A 13,651-nucleotide genomic window follows, 5' to 3' on the forward strand; every position below is an offset into this window, starting at 1 on the left:
CCTGGGATAAAACCAACTTGATTGTAGTGTATAATTCTTTTAATGTACTTTTGGTTTCTGTTGGCAAGTATTTTGTTGAATAGTTTTGCATCTATATTCATTAAAGATATTGGTATGCAATTTTTTAAATTGATTTTGTAAAAATATTACATTAAAAAAATATGAGGTCCCATTCGACCCCACCACCCCCACCACACCCCTCCCCCCCCAGCAACACTCACTCCCATCATCATGACACATCCATTGCATTTGGTAAGTACATCTCTGGGTATCTCTGCACCTCATGGTCATTGGTCCACATCATGGCCCACACTCTCCCCCATTCCATCCAGTGAGCCCTGGGAGAATTAACAATGTCTGGTGATTGCCCCTGAAGTACCATCCAGGGCAACTCCAAGTCCCAAAGGCGCCTCCACATCTCATCTCTTCCTGCCGTTCCCCATACCCATCAGCCACCATGTCCACTTTTCCCACTCCAATGCCACCTTTTCTCTGAGGTCCTTGGATTGGTTGTGTCCGTTGCACCTCTATGTCAAGAGGAGGCTCAGATTCTACATGGTTACTGGATGCAATCCTCCTGCTTTCAGTTGTAGGCACTCTAGGCTCCATGGTGTGGTGGTTGTCCTTCTTCAACTCCATTTTAGCTGAGTGAGGTGAGTCCAATAAATCAGATTGTAGGAGCTGGAGTCTGTTGAGGCTCAGGGCCTGGTTATCATATTGTCAGTAAAAAGATTCAATCCCCTAAATATATCTGAAACCCCAATACCAACTACAATTCCAGTAAAGTAGCATGATAGTCTTATGAAAAGAGATCCCCTCTGGGTCCAGTTGCATCACGCAGAAACACCAGCTCCAAAGAAGGGCCATCTGACATGGCAGTGAACCCTATCTGCCATGACCATAGAACCCATGGGTCCCTTTAGCCCTCAAAGGAACCAATACCTGGGGATTGTATCTACTTTATCTGTCTCTTAGACTCTGCTCAGTTGTGCATAAGGGCAATCCTTCTGACAGCCTCCAGACTCTTTTTTTTTAGAGACTCATAGCCATATAAATTCATTTCTCCTTTCTATTTCCCCCTTACATTAGATCAAACAGCATTTTAAAGTCATATTATTCTATGTAGACAGGGATATTCTACTGATCCGCATCAAACCTTCAATTCAAGGTCATTTTCCAGTTGCATTATCAGTTGTTAGTTGATAGTGATCTCTTTTTTTAGAGTATCTTTATCTGGCTTTGTGTTAGGGTGATGTTAGCTTCATAGAATGAGTTCGATAACATTCCTTCCTGTTCAAGTTTTTGGACGTACTTGAGCACGATTGGTATTAAATCACCTTTAAATGATTGGTAGAATCCACCTGTAATGCCATCTGGTGCTGGGCTTTTAATTGTGGTGTGGTTTTTTAAATTTTTTCATATTTTTGTTGTTGTTGTTGGGATCTTCTATTTCATATTGGTTTAGTGTAAGTTGTTCATGTGTTTCTAGGAATTTGTCCATCTCATCTGTATTGTCAAGTTTTTTGACAAATAGTTGTTCATAGTATTCTCTTATTTCTGTGTGGCCAATGGTAGCTCTCATTTCTGATTTTATTTATTTGTATCTTCTCTCTTTTTCCTTTGTTAGTCTAGCTAAAGGTTTATCAGTATAGTTGATCTTATTGAAGAACCAAGTTTATAAAAAATCAATTGTTTTTCTTTTGTTCTAAATTTCATTTATTTATGCTGTGATCTTTATTATTTCTTTCCTTTGACTTGGTTCGGGATTAGTTTGCTGTTCCTTTTTCTAGTTCCTCCAGGTCTGCAGTTAGGTCTTCAATTTTATTTCTCTCTAATTTTTAAATGTAAGCATTGAAGGCTATAAATTTCCCTCTGAGCACTGCCTTTGTGGTGCCCCATAGGTTTGGTATTTTGTGTTCTCATTTTCATTCATCTGAAGATATTTACTGAATTCTCTTGCAATTTCTTCTTTGACCTACTGATTCTTTAAGATTATATTGCTTAATCTTCATATATTTCTGAATTTTCCCTTTTTTCCTTCTGTTATTTATTTCCATCTTCATTGTATTATGATCAGAGAAGGTGCTTTGTATAATTTCAATATTTTTTAATATATTGAGACCTGTCTTGTGACCCAGTGTATGGTCTATCCTGGAGAAGCATCCATGAGCACTTGAAAAGAATGCATACCCTGCTGTTTTGGGGTGTTTTTGTTTTTGTTTTTTTTCAATGTCTGTTAGATCTAGTTCATTTATTTATTCAAGCTGTTTCTTTATTTATCCTCTGTCCAGATGTTCTATCCAATGCAGAGAGTAGTATACTGAAGTCTCCAATTATTATTGTAGAGACATCTATTTCTCCCTTCAGTTTTGCCCGTGTATACCTCATGTGTCTTGGGGCACCCAAGTTAGGTGCATACATATTTATTATAGTTATTTCTTCTTGGTAAATTGCCCCTTTTATTAATATATAATGATCTTCTTCATCCCTTATAATAGTTTTGCATTTAAAATCTCTTTTATTCAATATTACTGTTGCCACCTCAGATCTTATTTTTATTACTATTTGCATGGAATTTTTTTCTACCCTTTCATTTTCAACCTGGTTGAACAAATAATTTATAGTCTATGGCATTTGATTGGGGAACTCAATCCATTAATGTTCTTGTTATTACTGTAATGGCATTGCTTACTTTATCAATTTTATCCTTTGGCCTTCTGTTGTCATATTGTAGTATTGCCTGTCTTTTTACTTTTTAAGTTACTAGTAATCATTTCTACACTCTTCTACAAGTCCCTCACCCATGTTTTTTTCCTTTCTGGCTGTAGCATTGCCTTTATTATGTCTTGTCAATCTAGTCTTTTGGTAACATATTCTCTCGTTTTTTGTTTCTCTGTGAGACTTTAAACTTGCCCTCATTTAAAAGGTCGGTTTTGCTGGATAAAGAAGTTTTTGGCTGGCAGTTTTTCTCTTTTAGTTGCTTAAATACATCATACTGCTTTTTTCTCACTTCCATGGTTTCTGATGAGCTATTGGCACTTGGTCTTTTGAGATTCCCTTGTAAGTGATGCGTTGCTTTTTTCTTTTGCTTTCAGAATCCTCTCATTATCTCTGTTATCTGACCTTCTGAATAGTAGGTATCTCAGAGTAGGCCTATGCAGATTTATTCTGTTTGGGGGGTGTTGTCCTTCTTGGATATTGATACTTATGTCTTTCATAAGGGTTGGGAAGTTTTTGGTCATTATTTCCTCAAATATTCTTTCTGCTGCTTTTGTGTTTTCTTCTGGACACCAATAACATGTTTGTGTGTTTCGCCTTGCCTTTCAGTTCCCTGAGACCTTGTTCCATTCTTTCCATTCTTTTTTCTTTCTGTTCTCCTGCCTTTTCAACTTCAGTTGCTCACTCCTCCATGTCACTAATTTTGTCCTCCACCAGTTAAAACTTTCTGTCATATGCCTCTAATGTATTTTTAGTTTCATCCATAGTATCTTTCATTCTCATAAGCTCTGTTACTTTTATTTGCAGGCTTTCAAATTGTTCTTTATGCTCACCCAGTGTCGTCTTTATATCCTTTATCTCTTCAGTCATATTTTCCTTCAGTTCCTTGAGTTGATTTAAGAGATTTGTGGATTGCCATTTATTAGTTGTCTTAAATCCTGTGTCTCATCACAATTTTTGGTTTGTTCCTTTGGCTGTGCCATCTCTTCCTGTTTCTTAGTATGGCTTGTAATTTTTTATTAATGTCTGGGCATCTGAATATGTTGGTGAATTTACTCTGATGGTCACTTTCTCTCTTTTGCTTACTGGTTTTGTTTCACAACTCCTCTTTCATTTTTGGTTGACTTACTCTAAATCTTTAAGTGTGCCCAGCTTAAATTATCAAAATTTTTGAGGCATAGAGTTGTTCTAAGTGTACTGAGATGAGAGAAAGCTATTTTTTTCGTTATGGTTTTCTGGCCAGCCAGCACGTGGCCCTCATCGGCGAATCTTTCCATGGAGGTGTCTTCTTTCAACCTCCACTTACCTTTGATTCTTGTCTGGCCTGAGCTGACATTCAGAATGGGCTGTGCTGGCCAAATTCACTAAAGAGAAACTACTCTCTGCTTGTTGTGCCCTTTCTCTTCTGTGGAGGAAGATGTCAGTTCCCCTCTCAGCTGGCTGCAGTGAGCCACAGGTTTATCCAGGCTATTTGCCTTGAGGATGGGGGATGGGTGCCCTTCCTGGCTACAGGGTGAGCAACTCACAGTTTTTATTTCCCCTTTTTCATCTCCTAGAGAATGTGTAGCACTCTTCTGGTGTGCAGATCCCCAAGGCAGTTAGTTCCTTTGGACAGTTTTTTGCCCTTCCTGTGTTGTTTTGTGAGAGTGTCAAATCCTGCCTATCTACTCCAACTCCATCTTCCCAGAGATCCTAACTTTATTAGATTCTGCAAAACAATATCCAGCTATTCCACAGGAGGCCTACATGCTGCCATTGCTGCTGCCACCATGTCTCTAGTGATCCTATAGAAATTCCAGCACATTTTGTGAGTACTCAACACCAACATGGATGGGTAGTAGATAATAGCCTTTGCCATCACTGCCATTAAGGGTGTGGGGCAAAGGTGCACTCATGTGGTGTTGAGGAAAGCAGACATAGACCTAACCAAGAGGGCAACAGAGCTCACTGAGGATGAGGTGGAATGTGTGGTCACCATTATGCAGAATCCACGCCAGTACAAGATCCCTGACTGGTTCCTGAACAGACAGAAGGATGTCAAGGAAGGAAAATATAGCCAAGTCCTGGCCAATGGTCTGGATAATAAGCTCCGTGAAGACCTAGAGCAACTGAAGAAGATTCAGGCCCCTGAGGGCTGTGCCACTTCTGGGGCCTTCGTGTCCAAGGCCTGCACGCCAAGACCACTGGCTGCCGTGGTCGCTCCGTGGGTGTATACACGAAGAAACGAGTCTTATCTGTTAGTAAAATAGTTTATACAAAAACAAAAAAACAAACAAAAAATCATCCAATGTAATTGTAATAATTTACACTTACACTTGCCTGATAGTTTTAATAGTGCCTACCCTATCCATGGAGTGAAGTAGATTAACTCTATATTGAAAATTTCTCATCTACTATCTCCAAAATTAACTGTCACTGTTTAGATAATGCCAAAAATTAATTTTTAAAATCATTTTTAGATTTAGATTTATGCAATTCCAAAAAACCAACATGATAAAGATTAAATACATCTTGCCTATTTTTCTGTAAACCCCTCAAGCTAGTGCTTTAACATTTCCTATTACATCCAAACTAAAGAATAATGTTATTTGACCAGATTCTGAACTGGTTTGGGCTATCTGATTGGGTTAGCTGTAGGTAATAGGACAGAGAGTTACAACAATTTAAAATTAATTTCCCATTTGACTACCACTTTTTCTATTAATAATAGAAGTTAGTGGTTATACTTATGAGATAGATGAAAATTGCCATGGTCTGAAGAGGGAGGATTTTTGTGTGTATCCACCTCCTACTGAACTGGCTAAACAGAAATCTAGTGAAAAAATAAAATAAAATAAAATAAAATTAATATATTTTTCTTAATCATCATTTTGAAAATTAACCTTAAACATAGATCTGAGAAAATATCCTTTTAGAGACCTGTTGATCTAAAGGGGAGACTGAGTGTAACCTTTACCATTGATGCTATATGTGAAATTATTGTGAACCATCATAGATATAGCCTTTATTTTTTTTTAAAGATTTATTTTATTTATTTCTCTCCCCTTCCCCCCTGTTGTGTGCTGTCTGTGTGCTCTTCTGTGTCCGCTTGCATTCTTGTCATGTGGCATGGGGAAACTGTCGCTTATTTTTTGTTGCATCATCTTGCTGTATCAGCTCTTGGTGTGTGTGGCGCCACTCCTGGGCAGGCTGTGCTTTTTTGGCGTGGGGCGGCTCTCCTTGCAGGGCACTCTCCTTGCGCATGGGGCACCCCTATGCAGGGGACACCCCTGCATGGCATGGCACTCCTTGTGCGTGGCAGCACTACACGTGGGCCAGCTCACTGCATGGGTCAGGAGGCCCTGGGTATTGAACCCTGGACCCTCCATATGGTAGGCAGATGCTCTATCAGTTGAGCCACAACCACTTCCTGATATAGTCTTTTATTATTATTTTCTAGGGGAAAACATCTAAAATACGAAATTCTATTCACTTAATATGTTTTTTGGGGGGAGGGGACAGTACCAGGGATTGAACCTAGGACCTTGTACCTGGAAAGCAGGCACTCAACCCCTGAGCTACATCTGCTCCCTCAATTAATATGTTTTATTTCAAAATGTCTAGTGTTTATCAATGTTATAGATGTTCTGAAATAAATGTAACATACATGACTACTTTGTGATCAGCTTATGCTGCATCATAGTATCTGAAAGGATGTAATTGTTATGGTAAATACCTAATAATGTCAGTGTTTGATGTCATCTCACACTTGCCATAATAACATCAACAAAGCTGAAGCCTGGTAAATGACTTTCCTTGATGTGTATACAGAGCTTATTCAGTAATTTGTTGCACTGGTATTGGCTAATAGGGTAAACAGGTTATCAAAAGGTATACAAGAAGCATAACTTTTTTTGATCACTACTGTTTTAATTTTTGCAACAAATCACATCATATTTTTCCTACGTTCATTCATCATTGGGTTTACATTATATTAAATGAAAAAAACCCATATTTTCTGGATATATTTCCTCTACACTTTTAGATACAGTCTAACTGCCAGCTAATTTGCAGTACTAAAACCTTGTTGTATCATTTGCATTAGAGCATTCAATAATTTAAAGTGAAATGAATCATTGTGTGAGAAAGAATTGCTGCTCAATCTTTTGGACTAATGAGCTATAAGGGTTTCTTTACTGAAGTTGTATATGTAATTGTACATTTCGGTGAGGATGCCCTCTTAACATTAGAGGACATATTCGTGAGTTGAAATTCCAAAACCAAATGTAATGATTTCACAGCCCTTTTCAAAAGACAGAAGCTTAGCATTTTAGATGTTGCCATGTTCTAGATGATAGGGAGAGCCTGGAAATATCCTTCTTGCGCTGACTCTTCTGCCTCCTCCTCTGTGCCTGGCCACCATTGTCTTTACAGCCCTTACGGAGTTGTGCTTATGGTAATAGCATCACCACTCACCAACCATTCCCTGATCTCAGCAGTTACAGAGTAACCGCCCAGAATCCTGGCGAAAGAATCCAGTAGCAGCAGCACACACTGTAGTGACCAAACCCTTGTTCTTACTCACATGGAGATTTCTTAAGGAAAAATAATTTTTAAGCCACGTAGAACGGATTAAAAATACTATCTTGAAGTTCCCATAGCTAATTTAAAACAAAATTCTTAGTGCCTAAAAGTTAATGGAATAAATGTTTTCATAAATTCTTTGAAGGTAACCATGAGCAAATCCAAACATATTGACTATTTTTCCTGTTTGACTTCTTCCGACTAGACTAGTGCTTTTAATATTACTGCACTTCATTTTTATGGATAATCAAGAATATGCATGAAACCTTAATTTCCAGCACAGAAGGATAATTGCTCAGTGATCATTTACTTTCTTTAAACATAACTGAATCTAAACTAAGACAGAGACTAAGAAAAAGAGCTGTTTTAAAAATGGCAGTCAATTTATGAGAACCACACTCACCTTCCTATTTTATACTGTCTAACGTCTTAGTAATTTAAAGTGGCTCATCTATTTCACCTGTCTAGTCACAGAATGGTAGACAACCTTGCTGATCACTAGTGGTGTGAATCCTTGTTGGAGAGGTTGGGAAATTGAGCTGACAGTGTTCAGTGATTTTGCTCAGTAATAGAGGCAGCTCCAGCATCCACGAGTCTTAGCTACACGAATCTACTGTTCTTTGCATTTGCCAGTGGTTTACTATTGTTCTTCATTTCAACTATGAATCAGATCTTATTTAACATGTGTTAGACTGAAGAGGTTTTATAGTCGAGTTAAAACATGTAAGATAAGACTCTGTTAGGGAGGCGGACTTGGCCCAGTGGGTAGGGTGACTGTCTACCACATGGGAGGTCCGCGGTTCAAACCCTGGGCCTCCTTGCCCGTGTGGAGCTGGCCCATGTGCAGTGCTGATGCGCGGAAGAAGTGCCCTGCCATTCCCCCCATAGAGGAGCCCCATGCGCAAGGAGTGCGCTCCCCTTAAGGAGAGCTGCCCAGCGCGAAAGAAAGTGCAGCCTGCCCAGGAATGGCGCTGCACACACGGAGAGCTGACGCAGCAAGATGACGCAACTAAAAGAGACACAGATTCCTGTGCCGCTGACAACAGAAGCGGACAAAAAAGAACACGCAGCAAATGGATACAGAGAATAGACGATTAAGGGAGGAGTTGAAGGGGAGAGAAATTTTTTTTTAAATCTTAAGAAAAAAATTCTGTTAGAAAGGACACTGATCTTTAACAATGATGCCTCTGATGGTTTGGGTTAATTTTACTATAGTATCAGTTCTAAATAATTTTTAAAAATTGACTGCCATAAGCCATATCATATCTCTTGTACACATACATGCAAAACAACTAAACTATAATGTGTGAGTAAACGTTCCCTGACCCCAACTTGATTTTCTTACTGCTCTTTTTAGGAGCAAGCAGAAGACCATTTCAAAGTAAGAATAATGGAGGAAAACAGAGTGGTAATAAAGGGCAGTTTGAGCAATACATGCACTGTGGTATCCGTGAGACTCTTCTCCAACTTCATGTGATGCGTGCTGTATAGAAAGGTTCTTTCAGCAAGTGTTTAGGAAAATATGTTCCAAAAGAGCTGCATAACATTAGTGTAACCAAGTGTTCCTCTTCTGTGGCTTCCTGTTTTGGAATTAAATGCCTTCAGGGTACTGAGAATAACTCTGTTTAGAAACACAAAAAGAATTTAACCTCTTATGTTCCTTATCAATTTTAAAAAGCTTGTAGAATAATTAGAAACAAAAAGATCTTAGCCCATGTTGTTTCTCAACCATTTCAGCTAGAATTTAAAATTGTTTATATATGAAGTAGGTAGCTTAGTTAGAAAACAAAGGTATTAAAAAAAATTCCAACAGGAATTAGCATTAAAATTATAAGATCAGTTTTGTTTGTCCCTTCATAAACAATTTTCCTAGACCAGCCTTTTAACAGATAGGATTATTACTAAATGAACTCAGTGGAAAATTTCTTTTCTGATTATTTGTAGGAGGTAGAAGCAGCCAATAAGCTGAAAATATATAGATTTACTTGTTTAGGTTATTGTTTCAGCATTCTTAAATTGCTGCTACAAAGCCAGTAGAGGGAGCACCAAACAATATTTTTGGCAAGCTCAAAGCTTAATATGTGTTTTTTATTTTGTTCTTAAAATTTCCTACACTTTCATTTAAAAAGACGTCTGCAACTAATTATTATTGATTATATTTTCACTGCATAATTTTAGCTTTCTATATGCTTCTAATTCTGTGGCATTAAAAGATTTAAAGGGATCTTACTCAATTCAATTCTATAAACATTTTTTTAAAATGCCTATGTATGTAAGACATGATAAGTGGTGGGAATTCAATGGTGAATACCCCACAGTTTTTGTTTTTCAGGGATTTACAATCCTAGTTGTAGAGACAGAATTATAAAAATCCTTCTATATATAAATCAGAATGATATTAGCAAAGCTAGAAGATGAGTCAATTATTGATAGAGAATATGTGGAGGTATTGTAAAGAAGGGGATATTTGAATAGGACCTTGAAGGATGAGGTTTCCAGAAGCTGGAAATTCTAGACAGGAGGAAAGAGAATAAGCACGTAATATATTTGGGGAATGAATAATTATAGGATGGTGGCCAGATAGAACATGGGCAATAGAGGGGATGTGTTGGGAGGTGAGGTCAGGAAGCTAAGATGGATTCAGTTAATGGAGTGCCTTGAAATCCATGCTAAGAAGTTTTGATTTTATTCTGTTGGCAAAAGTGAGCAAATTGCAGATCTTTGAGGAGGAAACAAACGTTTTAATAAAACATTCCTAGATTTAGGGTAAATTAAGAGATTAAACATGGGATGTTTTTGTGCTAGACCAGGTAAGATATTTTAACAGCCTTGGTAATACTCATACCTTACATTGTGTGTATACATATCCATATATACACACATAATGACATACATATTTGTGTGTGTTCAAAGAGAGGCTTGTAGGCATAGATGATAATATCTACTGTTCCTGAATCACTCATACATACATATATACAAAACAGGGAGGGGAAAAGATAATTTAGTTTTGACATGCTGTATTTGCAAAGATGCTGGAGAGCACTCTTAGAGTGATATTTAGCATGTACTTAAAATTTTTGATTAGGGCTAAGAAGAGAATTCAGAACTTGTGAGTAGAAGAGATTATTCAGACAAAATTCAGGAGTGAAATGAGAACCAAACCCTGGGGAAATGCCTACATGTAGGTGGCTGAGGAAAGGAAGAAGAGTCAATGAAGGAGCTGTGGAGAAACTGACAGAAATAGGTGGAGAGTCAGGACACTGCCTTATTTGTCACTCAGCAAATATTTACATTCCTGCTGTATGCAGGGCAAAGAAGCCTTGGTCTGGAGTATAAAGTAGAGTACATTAGTAGGGTCAGCTGTTGCAAGGGACGATTTAGAATGGGAACTGAAGAAGGAGGTTGCTGGATTTTTTTTCTTGGGAGATCAGAATTCATAAATATGTAAGGAACTTACTTTGGTTGTGTGCTAGAATATAAAATAGACTTCTCATAGAGCTCTGTGGTACCAGAGGTCTACCGCTAGGCCTCCCAAATTTATAAACTATAACTTTAATAGACAGTCTTCATTGCCTGTCACAGCAGGCATGCAAATATTTGTTTGACAGACTGATGAGTTGCTTGTGACTAAATTCACTTATATAGTTTCTAAAAGGTGTACATTGCCCCTATAACCTTGATTACTTATCAATATTTTATTACTATTTTTTGTTTGATTTTAATGATTGAAAAATTGCTGTTATATTTATGTAATGATAGAATTTCATTATTAAAAATTCAAGCAAAACCCTAATTTATGTAGGTGTTTTAATTAACTTGACTGTAGAAGTGTAGAAATGGATAGAGTTGATGGTAACACCTTATAATGAGTAGCAGCTGGTTTATAAATGGGATTGTGGCTGAAAAGGATAGTCTTGGGATATAAATGTCAATTAAAAAAATGCTAGAGAATAATCTAGGGACTGAATAACACAGTGAACTCAGAGGTGGATGAGAATTATGGTTAATAGTACAAATACAAGAATGTCCTTCTGTGAACTAGAACAGATGTATGTCACTATTGTAGGGTGGTGGAAATGTGGAGAAGCATGGGAAAAACACAATTAATGTAACCTATGGACTGTAGTTAACAACAATGCTGTAATATTCTTGCATCAATGCCAAAGATGTACTGTGGTAATAATAGGGGGATTTGGAAAAAATATATCAAATGTACACTATAGACCATACTTAGTGGTAATAGTCTGATACTATTTCATCATCTGTAACAAATGTTCCACGATGGTGTGATGTGTTGGTGAAGTGTTGTTGTATGGGAATTCCATGTACATGATTGTTTTGTAAGTACACAACTTTTGTAATAAAAATACATATATTTTTAAAGTACACGGCAAAAAAAATTCAAGAGAAACCAAAGAAGAAATTAAAAACTGCCCCTTAATTCAACATCATAAAATCTTAGATAACAAAAATACGATTTCCTTCTCTTTCTTCTCCATCCCTTCTTCCCTTCTTCTCTCTGTTCATTTCTTCCTATGGTACTGCTGAAGACTGGTCTGTTATAAAGATGGCTTGTACTATGTCTATGACTTTAATTAAAAAGTATTAACATTTTATTTTTGCTGAATTTAGCAAAAGGAAAAAAAACTAAAGGAAACTAAAAGAACTGTAAAACTTCCTAATAAGTACTTCTTCACTATAAGAGGTAGTAAGTATTCTGGAAGATCCTTCTAAACAGCAGAGATTATGAAAAGCATAAGGCAGTTAGAGTTATGGTTTTAAACCACATGTTTCTGTTTAGATCACATGAATTGATTTGCTTTGAAAGATGTTCATATTTCCTCTACCTTCCTGCTCCCACCCTATTTTGGTTAGTTATATTATTTTTACATTTTCAAACTTTATAACATTTACATTCTGTTTATAATTACATCCTGTAATTGTTTCATTTCTATTTCTTCATCTAACTGGAATTCAGTCCTCTCTATGATCATTTTTACCTTTACCTTTACATTGCCGAGTTTTAAATTTTGGTTCTTATCTTAATGATAAGTAGAATTCTTCAGTAAGGTCTTGTAGGTGGTTGTTTCATGTTGAGAATGTCCTCTGCTCTATTAATCCTCTATAAGCTTCTTGGTTTGATAGACTGTTGTTGAGCCATGTTATTTTTCCTCCCAAACTCTGCAGGTCCTGTACAATTGTCCCCTGGTGTCACAAATTGGTATGGAGAAGTCTGAGGCCAGCTTGATTGTTCTTTTTTTTTTTTAAAAAAGATTTATTTATTTATTTTTAATCCCCCCCCTCCCCCCCAGTTGTCTGTTTTCTGTGTCTATTTGCTGTGTCTTGTTTCTTTGTCCACTTCTGTTGTCATCAGCGGCACGGGAAGTGTGGGCAGCGCCATTCCTGGGCAGGCTGCACTTTCCTTCGCGCTGGGTGCCTCTCCTTACGGGGCACACTCCTTGCACATGGGGCTCCCCTACGTGGGGGACACCCCTGCATGGCAGGGCACTCCTTGCGCGCATCAGCACTGCGCACGGGCCAGCTCCACACGGGTCAAGGAGGCCCGGGGTTTGAACCTCGGACCTCCCATGTGGTAGACGGATGCCCTAACCACTGGGCCAAGTCCGCTTCCCGATTGTTCTTGATTTTGTATGTAATTTCCTTTTTTTCTTTTCTTTTTTACTTTATTTTTAATTTTTAATATAGCCGATTTAATTGTAATGTATAAATATGTAGAAAGTAAATTATATTAAACCTTCATTTCACAGCCAGAAATATATCTTAGATGGACTGAATAATTAAAATTTTAAAATGAAGCCCTAGAAATACTAGATTAAAACACTGGTGACCTTTAACCTTTCTAAGAATGACTTCAAGATAGAAAAAATAAGGAAATGATCTATAAATATTTCTACACCATAAACACACAAAATATAAATAACATGAAAGGATAAATTGCAATAGGTAAAATATTTTGAATATACGATAGATGATAGGTATTTGAGATACTTCAGTATACTTGAGAAGATGAAGGAAAGCTGTGTGTGTATGTATGTGTGTGTGCTTACTCATGATAAAACCAACATTAGAAAAGAAAAGTGATTAAAGGGCACATGAGGCATTTCACAAATAGAGAAACCCAAGAGAAGAGAAAACTCCTAATCATTTAATGTAGGCTTAAAAATCAAGTTAATGATTCATAAACAAATCTTCTTGTTTTTAACAAAGGCTATTTCATGACTTGTTACATATGTTGGATTAGATAGACTTAAACTCCTTTCAAGCTTTGAAACTCTGGGTTCTGGGATGTGTATACATCTTATCCTTCCTATTACATTGCTTTCTCCTTTAGAAGCCTAAGAAGGATATC

The 13,651-nt window shown here is 37.3% G+C and overlaps 1 protein-coding gene and 1 non-coding gene across 7 annotated transcripts in view; both read left to right on the top strand.

Annotated features, from left to right (window-relative positions):
- The window catches only part of ATG10 (autophagy related 10), a 381,492-nt gene that overhangs the window by 198,378 nt on the left and 169,463 nt on the right, over positions 1-13,651 (top strand). The window lies entirely within an intron of this gene.
- LOC111763557 (small nucleolar RNA SNORA29) lies at positions 5,392-5,532 on the top strand. Its single transcript, XR_002796404.1, has one exon. It is a non-coding gene; the product is annotated as a small nucleolar RNA SNORA29 (small nucleolar RNA).

The sequence above is a fragment of the Dasypus novemcinctus genome, chromosome 2 (genome assembly GCF_030445035.2).
Source record: "Dasypus novemcinctus isolate mDasNov1 chromosome 2, mDasNov1.1.hap2, whole genome shotgun sequence".
Classification (NCBI taxonomy): domain Eukaryota; kingdom Metazoa; phylum Chordata; class Mammalia; order Cingulata; family Dasypodidae; genus Dasypus; species Dasypus novemcinctus.